Source organism: Heptranchias perlo, chromosome 16, assembly GCF_035084215.1.
Source record: "Heptranchias perlo isolate sHepPer1 chromosome 16, sHepPer1.hap1, whole genome shotgun sequence".
NCBI lineage: Eukaryota > Metazoa > Chordata > Chondrichthyes > Hexanchiformes > Hexanchidae > Heptranchias > Heptranchias perlo.
The window spans coordinates 52,544,943-52,564,397 of NC_090340.1; the positions used below are offsets into that span (position 1 = coordinate 52,544,943).

Sequence of the window (19,455 nt, forward strand, 5' to 3'; positions counted from 1 at the left end):
CTTTGTTGAGGGCACAGAAAGAGGGATTAAAGGGGAGATTTTGAGAAAGATTCTGTGGTGGGAAGTGGCAAGAAATAATCTGTTGAGCAGGGGAGACCCTGTTAAAGGGGGGAAATGAGGAGAAATCATGTTTAGCAGGAGGGAATGAGATTGGGAAGAGAGGGAGAGAAGCCCTATTGCCAGGGAATCTCTGGCTCTCCTGGGAGTAGAAGAGATGGGTTACTGTTACAGATTAGTGGACCTATATATCAATGTATCTTCTGCTCACTATGAGCACAGAGATCCACTGCTGAGATTGAATTAGATTTTCTGAATACGAACCACGAAAGTAATTTTGTGTCCCGATAATAATTAATTCTAGCACAGAACAGAAACAAAATTTAAACTAATTTTATCAAGTACAAGGATATGCACACTCGTTTGTATATATGAAAATGAGTTTAATTTTCATATTTTTAAAATAATATATATATTTTAAAAAGGCAAATAAATATATCCAGAAGAAAGATGACAATTATGGGGTGCTTTGATTGCATTTACATAAGGAAGTAAAAATATAAGATTTTCACCCTTCCAACTTTCACTGATACTTTTGAATAGATTTGAATGATACTGCTAGATAAAACAGGACACTCTCTCCTCTTCTGTGGCTGTTTTGGAGCATTTGCAGGTGGAAAGTAAAATTCTGGCTGCAGAGCAAAATATAAACACCCAAACATCTGTTAACACCATGTTTTGCAGCGCCAACATCAATATTTAAATAAAAATACAACCTGATCTCCTTTCATGTCAGAGACAGGAGGCCATTAATACTTTTTAAATTTAATTTGTAGCCCACTGCAGCACATTAGCACCAACTCTCAGTCAGTATTATCTAAAACAGCCACTGGCTTTAGTTAGTAAGGTAAAAATTGGGGAGTCTAGTGCAACAATAATGGGCTCAATGTTAGGAGGGAGGCGGGTTGCCAGCGGGGGGTCGACTGGGCACATGGGTAACCCGCCCAGTAAAATCGGTGGGTTCCCCACGCGATCGCAGCCTAATTGAAGCTACTTACCTTGGCTTCCAGGTTTCGCGCTGGAAAGCTGCGTAGCAGGCGGACTGAGCACCCGCATCATAGGCTGTCAGCTGGAGGAGCGCTATCTAAAGGGGCAGTCCTCCACTGACTGATGCTGCAGAAAATAGGCAAAATTACAGCATGGAGCATCCCAGGGGGAAGGCTGCTCCCAGGTTGAATGATGCCTCACTCCAGGTCTTACTGGATGGGGTGAGGAGGAGGAGGAGGAGGGAGATCTTCCATCCGGCGGACAGGAAGAAGTGGCCTGCCTCTGCCACCAAGAAGGCCTGGCTCGACGTGGCAGTGGAGGTCACCAGCACCACCAACATACCACGCACCTGCATACAGTGCAGGAGGCGCTTCAATGACCTAAGTAGGTCAGCCAAAGTGAGTACACTTACTCATTCCCCTACACTCCATCTGCCACATCACCGCCCCGACCCCACATCTCCTTCTGCACTGCCAACACAACTCTATCCGTCACTCCTCACACCCACTCAAAGCTCATCCTCATCTTACCTGCACTTACTCACCTCGCCAGTACTCATTCCACCACTACCACTCAACCCAATCCTCATACAATCTCATGGGTCTATCTCATACTCACCCTTTGATGCATCTCTTTCACGGTCAGCCTCACCCAACCCGCTTGGACATCCAAAAATCAAGCCCAATGATCTCTTGACTTTTCCCCAATGTTGTCCTTTTCACAAGTTATTTCCCAACTCTGGAAATATAAGAATAAGCTGTGTTTGGATCAGTGCAAGACAAACAGTTTTGCCCCAGACTTGTAAAAGCAGATTGTTATCAAGGGCTAATGTTAATTGTATCCATGTGATTTATATCAATTAGTGTTAATTGTATTCAGGTAGTGCGTATCAATTGGGAACTCTCATATCCATTTATAAGAGAGCTGATCTAGGGTGTGATGTGGGTGTAATGTGGAGCTCTGCGAATAAAGGCTTGGAAGCAACTGAAGACTAGGCTCTAGTATTCTATCCTTCACCACTTGGCTATCCAATTTATAATAGCTACGTTCATTTGTCCATTTTTCTTTTGTCTTTAAGGTTCTCCCCTAGCATGGGTCCTAGGTAAGAGAGACCTGCTCATAGGCCTCTGTCATTATCACTTTGTTAACCAGCTGCTGGGCATGGGGTAAGCACATGCCATCCTTTGGGTACTTCTCCAAACGTGCCTCTTTATTTTTCATTCAAGGTGAGGAAGTCATCTTATAAGCCATTGAGGGAACAAAAATTACTTTCCTCTCAGTAGCTCCTAACTCTCTATAAAGCCCAAGTCCATCCAAGATTTGAAAGATGTTCCCATATCCAAGGAAGCTCTTCTAACATCTCTCTCACACTCCTGGGCAGGATATAAGAAGAACATTATCATCTGATAGATAATCCTCTCATCTCTAGTTTTCAACCTCTCTCTGTCTTTTGGAACCTTTCTTCTCTTGTTCCTCTAAAGCTGAAAATATGCTCGCATATGTCTCTTCCTCCTCCTTACAGCCTCACTTCATTGAACTTACTACTCATCTCATAGTCTCCTATTCGAATTCATCCTTTTCCAGGACCTGAAAATCATGGGGCTACTTATCTCCCTGAGTCTTCCCCAGCTCCTACAATCTACAGGCTTTTGAAAGCCAAGATTGGAATCCCCTAAGTGCCATTTAATTTTCCTCTTGTCTCTTCTACTCTTTTCAACCTTGGTGATTGATGGTGTCCTGAATTATGGCTCTTTATTACGGTTTCACAATAAAGAAATTAATTAATTCTTTGTTGTTCCATATTACAGTCTGTTGACACAGAAGTGAGCAGCACTACCAGAACCATCTTATCACTGTAACCATCTCAAGCATGTTTAAATCCCTTTCTTGATCATGTTAGTTTGATGTGTGTGACTAAACTGTTAATATTAAAAGTGTGCAAACCCTGATGTTATACTAAAAACTGCAGTATTTCCTTAAAGCATTTTTATGGAGGGTACAAACAGGTTTACATTAATATGATCAGTTTCGTAATGTAGCAACGCAAAGGCTCTTGGCTCACTGCTACATAACAGTAACACCTTTCTTTCTTTCTTTCTTTCTTTCTTTCTTTCATTTTTATACATTTTTTGTTTATCAAGGTATAATGCAGAATTGATGGTGAGTAAAGCTCCTTCTGCCTTGTTCCAATTTGTGCCTTAACCTTAATCTCAAACGAGCATCCCTTCCTTCTGCCCTCATTGACAGGATGAAAATTCCCACATCAACCATTCTTATAGAACTCTCTGAGTACGATTGCCAGCTTAGGGCCAACATGACAATTTTGTACTGTTAATGCTTATCAAGAACAGGAGTGAGACAAGAATTTCTTTGTGTCAGTCTGGGATTTATATGTCAATTTAAACATTGCCAGGAAAAAAAGAAATCACACTCCTAACATGAACCAACAAAGCCTCCTTTTAAAAAAGCACGTTTATTAAAAAAGTTAGAATCCTCACAGGTACATTTGTGAAGAGCTTGGTGGGAGGTGGGAGGTGGGGTGGAGAAAGCATGCTCATGCTCATTGCAATCATTTCTTCTCATAAGTCCTGATTTTAACTTAACCCGCCTTGCGGGAGTGGGTGGGTTCAAGTCGGATGGAGACGTCAATGAAGCATAAGATTGGGTGGAGTGTGAAACGGGCATCTGACCCGAACCCATTCCGTTCTCGTTGGGTGGGTTAGGTTAAAATCGTTCCTGAATGGCACCAGTAGTAGATAAGGCACGTGTCAATATAATTTGCGCGTGAAGTACAGGAGACTTTAGCACAGTGGCTATCAAGCATTACTGTATCCAGTAGAAGGGTATTCTTGGTGCAGCTGGGGTCAAGATCACACTGGCACACAGAAGAATAAAGTCATTCCCACAATTTTCTCACACTAAAAAATCTATAGATCATTTTGAATTATGAGAAATTGTGAGCAAGCAAAAGATTTTAATGTTAAAACCTACGTATTGTTTCCAGATCCTTTAGTACTGTACTGTGAATGTACAAATCTCTCTTCCCTTTCCTCAAACTTCTACACCAGTGCCGTTGCAATGAAGCAAAGACATCACTGGATTGTTCATGCAGATCTCAACTCAAAAAGAAATGAACTAAACTAAAAACATATAACACCTCAATATCAGTGTTATGCACATACTATATTATTTAAGAGTTATCCCCAATCATTCATTTCACCTCAACGTTCCTGAGTTATCCAGTCAGCCTCTCACGTGGAGATTAAAAATTACAGTACTTTCTGATTTATTGTGGAATTGAGATTTGCTGCAGCACAGTCTTAATTTGGCGTTCTCCTCCCTCAGACACAATATATTTTCCTAATCTTCCCTTGGTGCTGAGGGAAATTCTCTAGCAACCATCCTGCCAACTTACAGCCAAGTGCTGCTCACTGATGAAGGAATGGTGATGTATGTCCAAGTTAGCATGGTGTGTGATGTGAAGGGGAACTTGGAGGTGACGATGTTCCCACAACATTGTTCCATGAAGGGATGAGAACGAGGATGTAGGAACAAACTTAATATGGTGTTGATGTTGACCTCCAAAGAGCTGCCATGACCTTTTAATTACTAAGTCTCGACGAGTATGCACTATATAACACATGCCATCGATTCTGTATCCACCATAGGAACATGTAACTGAAATATATTTTTATGAACAGAAAATGCTGGAAACACTCAGCAGGCCAGGCAGCATCTGTGGAGACCGAAACAGTTAACGTTTCAGGTCTATGACCTTTCATTAGAACTGGAAGAAGTTAGAGGTTTAACAGTTTATAAGCAAGTACAGAGCCAGGGAAAGGGTGGGTGGGGAGGAAAGAACAAAGGGGAAGGTCTGTGATAAGGTGGAGGGCAGGCGTGATTAAATGACAAAAGGGGCTGCTTGCTTGTACTGTTGATGACTCCTTCCATTGCACTACAATTGATTGGGAGGAGGCTGATCGGCAGTAGTTGATTGGATTAGATTACCCTGTTTTTTGTGGATAGAATCATAGAATGGTTACATCACAGAAGGAGGCCATATGGCCATTGAGACATATCTGGGCAATCTTCCCCATTCAGACCAGGAAAGTCCCAGGGTCAATCACCAGTTTGAGCTGAGTTAGCGATCTCAGCCAAAGTGATTGCAATAGAGATCAATAACCAGGGGGCATAGATTTAGAGTGATTGGTAGAAGGATTAGAGGGGAGCTGAGGAAAAATGTTTTCACCCAGAGGGTGGTGGGGGTCTGAAATTCACTGCCTGAAAGGGTGGTAGAGACAGAAACCCTCATCACATTCAAAAAGTACTTGAAGTGCCATAACCTACAAGGCTACGGACCAAGTGCTGGAAAGTGGGATTAGGCTGGGTGGCTCATTTTCAGCTGGCGTGGACACGATGGGCCGAACGCCTCCTTCTGTGCCATAAATTTTCTATGATTCTATGATTCCATGAATAGCAGTATTGACAGCCGCCAGACCAAAGAAACTATCTATCATACATACGCAAGTTTTTGAAGGTGGCAGGACAAGTTGAGAAGGCTGTTAAAAAGGCAAATCGGATCCTTGGCTTTATAAATGGAAGCATAAAGTACAAAAGCAAGGAAGTTAAGCTAAACCCTTATAAATCACTGGTTAGGCCTCAGCTGGAGTATTGTGTCCAATTCTGGGCACCGCACTTTAGGAAAGATGTCAAGGTCTTGGAAAGGGTGCACAGGAGATTTAATAGAATGGCACCAGGGATTAAGGACTTGAGTTTTTTGGAGAGACTGGAGAAGCTGGGATTGTTCTCCTTAGAGCAGAGAAGGTTAAGGGGAGATTTGATAGAGGTGCTCAAAATTATGAAGGGTCTTGATAGAGTAAATAAGGAGAAATCGTTTCCAGTGGCAGAAGGGTCGGTAATCAGAGGACACAGATTTAAGGTAATTGGCAAAAGAACCAGAGGCGATATGAGGAAAAAATGTTTATGCAGTGAGTTGTTATGATCTGGATTGCACAACCTGAAAAGGTGGTGGAAATAGATTCAATAATAACTTTCAAAAGAGAATTGGAGAAACATTTGAAGTGGAAAAATTTGCAGGGCTATGGGGAAAAAGTGTGGGAATGGGACAAGGGGATAGCTCTTTCAAAGAACCAGCACAGGCACGATAGCCTCCTTCTGTGCTATATCATTCTATGATTCTCTAATTCTATGATTAACCTTAGACTCCCCCTCATTAATGGCAATAAACAGGCTCCTTTGCACATTTTGTTTTCACACCACTCTAACTTTTGTGCCAGTTGCTTTTGAAAACTGAAGAATGTATTTTCCCATTCTCCATCTGGATTAGAGACTACATTCCCTTTATTAATCTTGTAGTGAGTCAATTCCTGGATTTATAAATGTTAATGTTGTGGTTAGTTAATGCTATCTTACAATATTGGCACTGGTGTTCAGTAAAGTACTTTTGTGCTTGCACAAACATTGCTCTCCCATTTCCCTCTGAGGAATTACAGCACTATGCTTTGTTGGCAAAATTCATAGATCACAGAACTGACTTGTCATTATTTTTTTAAACACGCATACTATTTTAATCATTTGTGATTAACGTAGTATTCAAGAACACATTATGCAAGCATATATTTTGTGCAAACTTGTTGAACAGTTGAGTGCATAGACCTGTTCCATACCGTTACCATAAAGTGGCATCAGTAATGTATTTATAAAACAGAACAAAGAATAAAGAGAAACGGATAAAAAGAAACACCGCAGCCAATTTGCACACAGCCTGGTCCCACACACAGCAATGTGATCATGACCAGATAATCTGTTTTAGTGATGTTGGTTAAGGGATAAATATTGGCCAGGGCCCCAGGGAGAAGTCCCCTGCTCTTCTTCGAACAGTGCCATGGGATCTTTTATGTCCATCGGAGAGGGCAGGCGGGGCCTCGGTTTAATGTCTCATCTGAAAGACGGCACCTTCGACAGTGCAGCGCTCCATTATACTGCACTGAAGTGTCAGCCTAGATTTTGTGCTCATGTCCCTGGAGTGGGACTTAAATCTAGAACCTTCTGAGGCGAGAGAAGAAGAAGAAGAAGAAGAAGAAGAAGAAGAAGAAGAAGAACAACAACAACAACAACATGCATTTATATAGCGCCTATAACGTAGAAAAATGACCCAAGGCACTTCACAGAGGTGTAATCAGACAAAAATTGATGCTGAGCCAAAGAAGGAGATATTAGGAGGTGTGACTAAAAGCTTGGCCAAAGGGGTGGGTTTTAAGGAGGAAGCTAAAAGAGGAGGGGGAGGTTGGGAGTCGGAGGGATTTAAGGAGGGAATTCCAGAGTGTAGGGCCTAAATGACTGAAGACATGACTGCCAATAATGGGCTAAAGGGAGTGGGGGATGTACAAGTAGCCAGAGTTGAATTAACGCAGAGCTCCCAGAGGGTTTTAGGGCTGGAGAAGGTTACAGAGATAAGGAGGGACGATTTAAACGATGAGAATTTTTAATTTGAGGTGTCAATGTAGTATTTTTCTTTATGTTGGTGAGCTGGTAGATCTAGGAACGAGATGATACATTGCGGTGTACTTCTGCAGCTGTGGTAGTTCTGTAATAGATGCATAAAAGAAGACTAGCTGTGTGTTGGGTTACTTGTTAGAGACTGTTAAAATAATGGCCACTGACACAAGTCAAGTGATAAATGTGTGTGGGTCACGATACTGGATTTGATCTGGAAAAATGAATGGGAAAAATGAGCAGATTTCCCCACTCCTGCGGCTGGAAAATGTTTGTGTGGACATCAGGTAAGGACATGATCATGAACCATGCCCTTGATTGTTAAGCAACTTACCAATATTCACCGTCCAAGCTCATACATGCTGAATGATCACTTGGGGAGGGGAACTAGCAAGTGGCCGACATCCTGGGAACTGCACCATAGCCTAAACCTTCGACAGCACCTCCCAGCCCTGCGACCTCTACTACCAAGAAAAGCAGCAACATCATGGGAACATCATCACCACCCCTTCAAATAACATACCATCATGACTTGGGCATATTCCTGCATTGTAGCTGTGTCAAAATCCTGACGTTCTCTACCCAACACCATTTTGGGAATACCTTTAGCACAGGGGCTGTAGCAGTTCAAAGGAGAAGGTTAACCATCACCTCTCTTGGTAACTAAGGATGGGCAATAAATGCAGCCTTACCACACCCCGAGAACAAAATTTTAAAAGTCAGTGCCTTCAGGAGAGGAGGGGAGAAAACTTTTTTTTAAATGAAAAGGTGGAAATAAGCAAAAGCTATTCAGTTCAAATAGTGTAACCTGTCGTTTAGATCCATGAGCAAGACATGGATAAAGCACTTTCTGTTCCCTCATGCCTCAGTCCAAAACCATATCTCTCCACTTCCTATGTATCGATATCTCTCAGTTGCACAATATTTGGAACACTTTGCAGAGTGATAAATATTAATATTGTTAGAGATCAGCAGTCTGTGCACAATCAATTCTGAAACAGAATTTTCACAGATTCTTAATCAGTATTCAGCCATTCAGAGTAACAGCGATACTAAAATAAAATGCAAAGTGTTCTGGGAGGGCATTGAACGCCAATTGTGATCGAGTGCTGCATTTCTTTTCTTCCTTCTTTATTACTAGGCCAAGACCTTTTTGTAAAGAACACTACCAATCATTTTTGTGGTAGCAGTTGTGATGTAAGTCTCATGTTAAGAAAACATGCCCTAAGTCAAGGATTTTGTTGGAGCAATTTGTCTGGTTTCAATCAGCAATAGTAGCCCATTTTGTAAATGGTTTAGATTTCTGAGATATAATCAAGGAATTAACTAGATTGTTTAATTAAGACTCCTCATCGCGTCCCTTTCTGTGCAGACTCCTGGTCCCGCAGCAGATCGATTGATACTGTATTTTTTGCCCAAAAGGCACAGTGACTCATATAGAAAAGATAAGGATAGTGGAGGAAAAATGCCTGACAGAAAGGCATTACAGAAAGATGGAGAGCTCTGAGTCAGGGCTGCCCCTGACCTAGCCTCATTAACTAGTTAAAGTCAAGCAAATAAATTGTCTTCAGTGAAATCTAACCTGTAATTGCAGTCAAGTGGGCTGTAAACAGTTTCTAAATAGTGATTAGGCAGCCAGCGGCTTTAAGTCTGTCAGCGAATTTTTGGCACCTCTTTCTCGCGGCCTTATTGTTTTCGAAAAGATCAGAGGTTCAAGCGCGCGAGACAACCCAAATTGTCCTCCGTGTGGATCGCGGCCTCTTACACAAGCCTGAAACCGCTGCCTGGGCTAAACTTGGCTTTTCCCAGGAGCAGCATAATGATGTTAATGGAAGAGAGAGAGAGCGAGAGAGAGAGGAAATGTTCCGCTAACGTGGAGAATTTCTGGACTGCTTTCTTTCTGAAGGCTGTTTGTCAGGGAAAGGAAATTGGTGGCTCGATGAAATATGAGCATCTGCAGCTGTGGTACTTTAAATACAGACCTTCTAAGCACAGTGGAACTTCAGTTTGAGTAGCCAGATGGAGAAAACCTTCCCCACTTCACACAGGTTGCGTGCTGTGGTTTCAGGCCTGGCTTTCAGGTGATTATAAAAATCTATGAAATGTCATTTTTAAGGACCAAAATTCATGCTCTTGGCATGTAAATAATAAAAGCCTTTTTGTCTAGATGCTGCTGTTGCAGTGTCAGACTGAATTACTTTCAAAAAGTGCACTGTAACACTATCTGACCACGTTTCATGCTGCACTAAACGGTTTGCAAGCGAATCTTGCACCACAGTCCTGCTTAGGAAATGCAACTGGAAAAAAACCCTAGAATCTATCGTGTTACTGTGCCTCCTGCTCTGGAAATACACAGACACAGACTAAAGAGGGTCTCAACTTTTCCAGCGCATGCCTAATTTCATTTATAATTTCTGAGATCAAACACCTCAATGATCAAAAGTCTTTTTTCTTATTACATGTTTCCATTCAACTGAAAACAGTGCGCTTTAAGATTGATCCAAAATGATGAAGGCCATATGTGACAATTATTCCATGTTTGACCAATTACGCAATCTGTTATGAAATAATAATTTTTTTTTAAATTCTGGGAGTTATGCAGAGTTATACATTTTCATTTTGTTTTAAACCTGATTTCACGCTGTTAACTGTTCAACCGACTGAACCCTGGCATTCCTAATGAATACCATTTTTTTTAGCTCCGTTTGCATTTGCAGTTGATCCCACTTAAATACCTGATGAATGCATAAACACTTCAAACACTGAGGGCAGTGTCACCCTGCTAGGGAGAGTGAGAAGCTGCGAAATTATGGTAGCAGTCGAACCTGCTACCTGTAGTAAGTGCTGTATTCAACATGGCAAGGAGTGTTCATCTGCCATAGACTTTTTTTTAAAAAATGATGCTACTTTTAAAGAATCTAAGCAGTGTAAGCTTCATACAGAAAGTTACCCCATGGCTTAGACTGCAAATGGGGAAAGAGCAGGGGAGTGCGACTAAGTGCCTAGCTCTTTGAAAGAGCCGACACAGGCACTGAGGGCTGAATGGCCTCCTTCTGTGCTGTAAGATCCTGTGATTCCTGCCCTGGTGATCCTCAGTTGAAAAAAGTGTGGACTTGACCATTCCCTCAGAACAAGGCCGAATCTCAGATGTAAATAGGAAAAGCATGCCACAGGCATAGCAGCTAAATCGGAGTCTATATTACAGACCCTCAAAATGGCCAGCACTTTACGAATTACTTATCAGTGGATTGCTGATTCTGCTACAATTAAAATCATTGTATTTGAGGCTCTGTTATATTGTTTGTGTTATACTTAAGGCAGTGAAGTTACGCCTGATTATAAAATTAAAGTAATAAAGGAATTTACAAGTTTTCACTACAAGTGTAGTTTAAAAGCTACCTATAATTCGTTAACAAGAGGTTGTGTTGCCCCTGGAGAGGGAGTTAACGTTTAGTTAAAGTTTATTGATTCCTTACATAGTAATCATAGGGGCTTGGGCATTCCTGATCATGCCAAATATGTACCCAATTTTTAAAAAAATGTTTTAACATGCCAGGAATGACCAAACACACCAAGAAAATGTCATCTTAATCATAGAATGATTGAAATTACCGCAAAGAAGAAGGCCATTCAACTCGTTGTGCCTGTGTCCGTGCTAGGTCTTCGGCTACCTCCATTAGCATTATTTTGTGCCCAGGGCCTGTATATATTTTAGGTAGGCCTGCAAAAAAAATGTTGTAATTTTTCAGTGAGGGTTGATTACGGAATGAGCAAATTAAGAAAAGGCAATATTTTTCTAAAGACCAATGGCGAGAAATTGAGGTGGTGAGGAGGAGGGGAGAGGGGAAGGGGGGACTGGAGGGGGCATGGGAGGGAGGGGGAGGGGAGGGAGGTGAGGGGCAGAGGTAATAGAAATTCACTTCAGAGAGCCCAATCAAATAGAAACACTCAAAGGTCAGGTATCATCTTAGAGGAAAGTCTGAAAGTCTGAAATTTCAGCTTTCCGAACTACAGCTTTCTGACAGAGCCACAGCCAAGAAGTCTGCAACAGTTTTGTAATGGCTGAGAGCATCAGAAGTACGAAAAAATGATGGTGAAAATCTGGCCTAGCTCCACATTGGCTTTCCCTAAAATGTTCACGTGACTTTTTCTTTTTGCTCGCAAGAATTTTTTTAAAGCCTTCTTTAATCATGGAATGTAACAACCAGACACAGGCCAATCAGCCCAACCAAACTATGCTGAGCCACCTAGCCTAATTGCACAAGGTGGCTCCTGTGGAGAAAATTACTGATATAGACTTGATGGGCCAAATGGCCTATCTCTGTGCAGTAATATTCTATGATTAAAGAAACCTTAGAAATATTTTGCAAGCAAAAAACAAACATTGTAAACATTTTGAGGGTATCCAATGTGGATATTTATGCAGATCTGGCCCAATCCCACATTGCACATTCCCAAAAATAACCTTGCAAAATATATTTTTTAACTGCCTCTTTAATACCATTGATGTTGGTGACTTTACTTGATGGAGGGCATTGGCTGTGGGAGAGGTGTATGGTATAAGTGACATTTTCCAGCTCTCTGCCTCGTACCAGTGCAGGGAACGCTTAATCTGAGGAAAGGGAGTTGAAACCACATTCAGCGTGGACAAACTGACTAGCACCTCTTGAAATAAAATATTTAAATTACTCAAATTACACAAATTATCGTGGAGGCAAAATGTTAAAATCAGACTTTCTCACAGTTACACCGTGTACACCTTGGATACTGCTCCAAGTATCTTATCAGCTTGTAGTGCTACATTCATTACCATTATAAATGCATTCCTGTTAAATATATATCTCTGTTTGACTTGGCAGATGGGTGATATGAATTATAGGAACACACAGTCCAATAAGGATGTTTTGAAAAGTAATAAACCACTTACTTTTTTCTTAAAAAAAGAATAGCTCTTTTTCTTCAACCTACTTTTGAACAGATTTTTCCAGCTACAGGTTTAATAAATGTCAAAATTGTAATGCGTAATAAAAGACGATCAGAATTTGATATAAAACTTCTTGAGTCATTCTTTTTACCATTCTCCGCTCAATTAGATAACCACATGGAGCAGACACTCCACTTTTTTTTGTGTGTGCAGTTGCTCCTGGGAGAGACAGGAGCCGCTTCGAGGTCCAAGGCACTGTGATGTTCTCAAGTGTCTGGTTTGAGCAGCAGAAATTCGGTTCATCCCTTCAATTGCACTTTTGCCTCCCTCTCAGGGACTGCTCTGCAAGGCCAAGGGGTTAGATTTCCTCTTTAGAGTGAGAGCTAGACTGATGTCAATAAGGTGGCCAAGAAGATAGACTGTCGAGGGAAGCTTCAAGGACCCTATGGACAATAGTCACTAAATCTAAGCATCAGATGATTCCTGTTGGTAGTGCAATAAAAAAATCTCTTGTCAAAAAAAGGTTTATTGTTTTACATTTAACCCTTTGCCTTCATTTGGCAAATTTTAATACATTTATTTGACGGGAAGGTTATGATCCTGTCAATGTTTTGACAGATTAGAATTAATAATACTCTTTTTAAAAAGAACAGATTTTACAGATGGCAAGAATATTTGGAGCAGTTTCATAAAATCTCAGATCCACTTGAAAAGAATTAAGACAGAAGTTTCCTTCAGCATGCTGGTAGTATTAAACTGTATGCAAGCAAAATGCAAATACATTACCATTGCACAAAGTGCAAACACTCTGTCCCTTTTTGCCTGTGTTAGCTGACAGCCGGGGCCGGAAATCATTCCCGAAATAACGGAGGAGCTCAACAGCGCTCCCAGTTATTAGTGGTGAAATGAAGGAGCGTTTGTACATGCCCAGTAAAACGCGGAAATCATGAACTTGCTCCTAATAGTTCGCCAGTGACATGACAGCTTCGAATTAAAAGGGACATCGCACGCTGCAATCAGGGAAATCATTGAAAAAGTGCAAACTTGTTTATCTGCCCATCTGGAAAGTAACTAATTACGCCACCAAACAAGTACGCTTAAAAATACCAGGTCTAAACTAAGTTTTAAAAGCGCGGTATTTCTTAAAGACTGCCAAACAACTAAAAATTAACTTTTAAAAATGTGGAGCCTCATATTACTCCTTATTTTAATAGTTTTTGGTCATTAAAAGAAAAATTTTTAAAAATTTAAAAATTTAAATTTTCTTTTACTTTTCCCTTCTGTGTCTTTAATTTAATTCATTTATTTCTTTAGCATTTAATAATTTTTTAAAAATTTGCAATGACATCCAAAATACTAACTTTAAATGAATGAAGTCTGCTTGCTTGTTTGAGCAATGCAGCCTGAATCTGTGGGCGGGACTTCTCTCCCTGACAGACTTTGTGGGCGTGTCTTCTCCTCACAGACGTTTCCAGCCGTGCGGCAACTCACGCTGTTCAGAGGCTGGGTTCATAGCGCACAATTTGTTTAAAGTTCAAATTCAAGCAATTGGACGCCACAGAGCCGGCAGTAAGTATTTTCGTTAATTAAATTTGCAGGAGCTGCGGTGGGTGTTGCCTCATCACTCAGAGCGATTTCTGGCCCGTTAATTATATAATATATGGTCGTGGGAGCCATTTTGGAGTCAGCACACGTAGAAAATAGGAGGTCTGAATGTCAATGATTTTCCTTATTTGACAAACGTTAGCACAGATCATTGTTTCAGCTTTGGCTCAGTTAGTAGCACTCTTGCCTCTGAGTCAGATAGTTGTGGGTTCAAGCCCCACTCCAGAGACATGAGCATATAATCTAGGCTGGTACTGAGCAGGTGCTGCACTGTTGGAGATGATGTCTTTTGGATGAGACGTTAAAGATTCCATGACACTATTGGAAGAAGAGCAGAGGAGTTCTTCTGATGTCCTGGCCAATATTTATCCCTCAGCCAACACCTAAAAACAGATGATCTGGTCATTTATTTCATTGGGACCTTGCTGTGCGCAAATTGGCTGCTGCGTTTCCTACATTACAACAGTGACTACACTTCAAAAGTACTTCATTGGCTGTAAAGCACTTTGGGACGTCCTGAGGTCGTGAAAGACGCTATATAAATGCAAGTTCTTTCTTCTGTTCTTATCCCTTTTTTTTGTTATGTCATTACCAGCTTTCAGGGGATGTTGAAAAAAGCCTTTGGTTGTTACTTTTAGGGATAAATTGGAAAGCTAAACACAAAAGACGAACCAATTGACATGCCTCAGGATTGGATATACTGCTGTATAGCATTTGCAACACTGAAATATTTTGTCCAAAATCTAATTAATAATGACCTTTTTCACACTAATACAAAAACTGTATCTTTTTTTTCTACTCATTAATAGCTAACTTATATGATTATTATTAATAAATATACTACAGATGCTTCAATATACAAAACAGCCGTTTGTGTGCTGTGTATTTATTACACCTTTAACTAATATTTTAAACAAAAGCATACTTACTGTATTAATCTTTTTTTAAAAAGGGAAATTGCAGCATTTGATAAAATGGAGAGAGTGTTAAATAACATCTTTATTTTTCTTGAGCAGTGAGCTATTTTGGGGGTTCTATTAGCCTCGCTAGGATGTCTACATTTGGTTTCCACATGGCTCCCTAGCACTTTTTTTTTCCAAGTCGTTCCATATGTAACCCATTGGTTCTCATTCCTAGTCACCGGCCTATTAATAGTTGCCCATTTTGCCCCATGACCAAAGTCAGGTCAGACTTTTGAAAAAGCATTTGTTACTTTCCAAGATTACCGGCAAGAGAGGAGCTGGGGGGGCAAAGGGGGGGGGAGAAAAAAAAGCCTCTGGAAACTGGCAAAGTTCAAGACCCATGCATATGCTGTGCCGCGGTCAGGCTGGAACCTGATCTGACTGTTCTTGGCAATTTTTTTGTAAGCGTGAAATGTCATAAAGCTATACAGTGATGCCTGCATGAATAGTCCATTTGTTTTTTACCCTGACAGCCTTTTCAACCCTTGACTTGCACAGGAGCCTGAAGCAGTTTACCAGACACTGCAGTGCGCTGTTTCTGCACACGTTAACTATAAAAGTTTGTGTGTAAGCTGGCCCCCACAGCTAAGGTTTTGTCCGTATTTATGAATGTGGCTAAGGTTAAAGCTTGCTTTATTGACAGCACCTGCTTTGGTTTTATATTTAGGAACTCATAAAGTGCAGCTGAAAAACTCTAATAACTTACAAGGAAAAATGAAAACTTTGAAAGATTCAAAATTATATCACCTTACAAGGAACCTATTGTCGATGTGAAACTTGAATCATGAAATCTATATAAAAATCAACTAATTAATAAAAGGTTAGTGGATGTCATATTAGCTTTTACATCTTTTCAGTTGTTTTGCTTTGACATGTGGCAGATTTATTAGGGCACAAGCATCTGACTGGAGATAATGAAAAGGTAAGCAGCTACACCAGCAGTTTGGAACAGCCCATAATGTCACCAGCAATTGTAGCAGCATTGAAAGACCCGCGAACGTTAAGAGACTCAAAGATGTTGATAGGTTGCAGTGTTTTGAACACTTCAGTGAAGAGATTGTGGCTCATTGTTGCATTGGGTGCTGCCAAATGGCTGCTTAATTTATGTCAGGAAAAGTAATAATGATATGTATTTATAATAATGCCCCCTTTTCGGTCAGCAGTAGTCTTTCTCAGGGTCCTGTGTCAGCCTGTACTGGGCGCCAACAAAAGTGTAATATCCCTTGTTTGAACTTTTGTAATTAACAGCGCTGAGTTGAGCAATTTCTGGAAACTGAACAAACTGCTATTTTCTTTCCTTTTTCCAGTTCTCTCCCCTCCTCTCCTGAAGGCAGTGACTCGTGCTGCAGTATGGTTCAACAGGCATTGGCAGTCCTCCAGCACCTCCCACAAGTGGCCATTCTTCATGTGTAAGCCTAGACAGTGAGTGTTGGCAGGCTATTCAACCACATGGAGGAGGAAGGTATGACGGCCGAGCTCAATCCTGGCTCTTCCACACATGTAGCCTACACGAACGGTCATTGGATAAAGACTAAGGGCGAGAACCCTGATTGATCTTTCCCCAATCCTTAGCTGAAGTAACAAATCAATCTGTTATTCCAAATTTAAACGTCGAAGCTCGAGGTCAACAACTGGGGACTTCTGGTAAAAATGAGACGATGTTCTCAAATAAATCTGAGATTATTTGTTTCTCAGTTACCTTCATGAAATGAAAACTGACTGAGAAACTAATTGCTTCGATATTTCAGAATTTATCTTTAACCGTTAACACACACACACACACACACACACAACACCCCAGGCCAAGGGTGGTGTTTTCTCCATTGCCTGAGACATCTCCTGTTCATTGACAAGAACGGGACGCACTGTTAAGGTTTCAAGTCTCATATAGTATTGCCGAAGTCTTGTGAAAGCAGTAGTGTTTTCCAGTTGGTTTTTAGAGGGGATGGCACCCTGGATGTGAAACATCGGGATAAAATAAATATTATTTAAATTTCCTTTGATAAGCTTCAAATTCTATGTCCTCTAATGGTTGAGTGGCTAAAAGTAGAGTATGATGTGGTATTAAGTAAGACAAACCAGGTTTAATCCGATGTTGTCTACTGTTCTCAGCTAGGGCAGAAAATGGGCTGCTGCAAATGGCTCTGTTTGAAGGTGTCACTTGAAGCCAATATTCTAACGTATGTTCCTCTTCTGTCATTATAGGCCTAGATAAGCTGCCTGCCAGTACTTCCCATGACCCTGAAGGAGACAGCACCTTGCATCGCTCTCATCAACATTTGTAAGCACTAATATAGCTACATAGACCCTGGAGAATGCAATGAGTGAGCTTGAGATGGTAGCAGAGTGAGTCGTAGCGCTCAGATGAGGAGGACCAAGTGTTGGTGGCAGTTAAGCTGCAGAAACTTGCTGCTTGTATTGCTAATGGATGCCACAAATATACTTTATAAAGTCGTTCAGTGTGGTGAAATTGTTTACCCATGCCATTCCCCTATTGCTATTCAGTGGGAAATAAGATGAAAGTGCTGACCATACTGACCACTACATCAATCACCTGTTTGAAGTATCTGTAGGCAACACCATGGCTGATACAGTTGATGATCCCTATACTAGCCTGGAACGGGCAGAGACAGAAAAATTAAGATAGTAAGTGATCTTGACTGACCCTGGCATAACCATCCCTATGACAACGGTTGGCTGCAGGTCACCTTGCAGGAAATATCACAGCTGTGTGACTGCCTTCATGCCAATCTGGAATCTACTGAGGATTTTGCCCTTGGTTGCTGCCAGGTAAGTGTACTAGAGCCTGCAGATATGGTTAATGGCAGAAAGGTGGGTGTGGACAATCAGCTCAGGTGCCAGCTGATCTCCCCGACTTACTTTAACTATTAAATACTATGACTGGGGTGCTTTGAAAGTCATATTGGCTGCCGGGTTTCCTACATTACAACACCTCAAAGGTACTTCATTGGCTGTAAAGCGCTTTGGGACATCCAGAAAGGCGCTATATAAATGCAAGTGTTTCTTTCTTTAAATGGCATTGGACTCTGTATCTTGCAGGTACTCATTCTGTTGCTCCATGAACTAGAGTGAAGGTTCGCATTAAAGATTTGGTCTTTAAAGATCTTCCTGTTCTGCTGAACGCTTATAAATGCTTTATTTCAATCACCTTTACAGTGATTTTATAATGATTTGGCTGTTTTCTGTTAAAACAAACATTTTAAATATGATCTGATTAAAAAAATAATTACAACACTCTCCCGAAAAAAGATTTTAAAAATCAACAATAAATCCACTGTTTCTTTAAGAGCGCCTCTCTACAGACAACTTATCTTCAACATCCTTTGTAAATTGGCAGAAGTAAGCTGGGCGGGACTTCCAACAAATCCCTCGATTCAGCTCCAGGCCCTCAGTTGCATGCAGGACACATGCTTCATTGAATTCTCCCATACTGTGTGCAAGACACGGGCATTGAGCCTGATCAGAAAATCACGTCTGGGGAACTGGGACTGGGTGGGATTGCAGGGCATCCAATATCTCAGTTCCCGCAGGGCTGGAACGTGCCAGTAGGAACAATTCCAATGTGCGGAAATTCTAGCCCTTAATGTTCCACTCATCGCTATAAATTATAGCCATGGAAATCTGCATCTGTTCCAATAGTTTTGCACCATATCTTCATTGGGAACCTAGGTGCCAGCCTAGCGCTGATCTTTCCAGGATGGCCTTGTGGATCAGAGCCTCCACCTGCAACTTACAAGGCCGCTAACATTAGAAGGTAAGAGGGGTGGGGTGGGTACATGGACTCTGAATGTCAGAGTTCCCACACCCCGGGCCTTCTTTGGGACCCAGAGTATGTTCGGTGCAGGTAAAGCTGGTGACCCCAGGGGAGCTTTGGTGAGTAAGTGACAGAACTCAGGGGCGGGAACATGACGGTAGGTATACTGAGATACTCTGTTGATTTTCGGGGCCTACAGCTCCGATTTTGACGCAGCCCGCCCGGCGCAAACGAGGTGGGTAGGTGGTTAAAATGGCAGTTGGTTTAGCGCCATGTTCCCGCCCAATGCCATTTTAATTCAGAAAAAAAAAATTCAGGAGAGCAGCCCACCCCAGGCAAATGGGGGCCGACTTAGTATTTAGAAGTCATGAGCCAATTATCTCATCAGCTCTGCTGTGCAATTTTAACTCTCAAAAATAATTACAGCACTCTCCCCAAAAAAGATTTCAAGAATCAACAATAAATCCACTGTTTCTTTAAGAGCGCCTCTCTACAGATAATTTATCTTCAACATCCTTTGTAAATTGGCAGACGTAAGCTGGGCGGGACTTCCAGCAAAGACCCAACAAATATCCTCGATTCAGCTCCAGGCCCTCAGGATACATTTAGAAGTCATGAGTCAATTATGT

At 41.3% G+C, this 19,455-nt stretch overlaps 1 long non-coding RNA gene across 1 annotated transcript in view; it reads right to left on the reverse strand.

Moving 5' to 3' along the window:
- Positions 1 to 500: 500 nt before the first annotated feature.
- The window catches only part of LOC137333361 (uncharacterized), a 30,594-nt gene continuing 11,639 nt past the window's right edge, over positions 501 to 19,455 (reverse strand). Inside the window, exons 2-4 of the long non-coding RNA XR_010965877.1 lie at positions 11,173 to 11,281; positions 1,663 to 1,782; positions 501 to 689 (exon numbers count right to left, since the gene is read on the reverse strand). This is a non-coding gene — a long non-coding RNA (uncharacterized lncRNA). The remainder of the gene's footprint in view (positions 690 to 1,662; positions 1,783 to 11,172; positions 11,282 to 19,455) is intronic.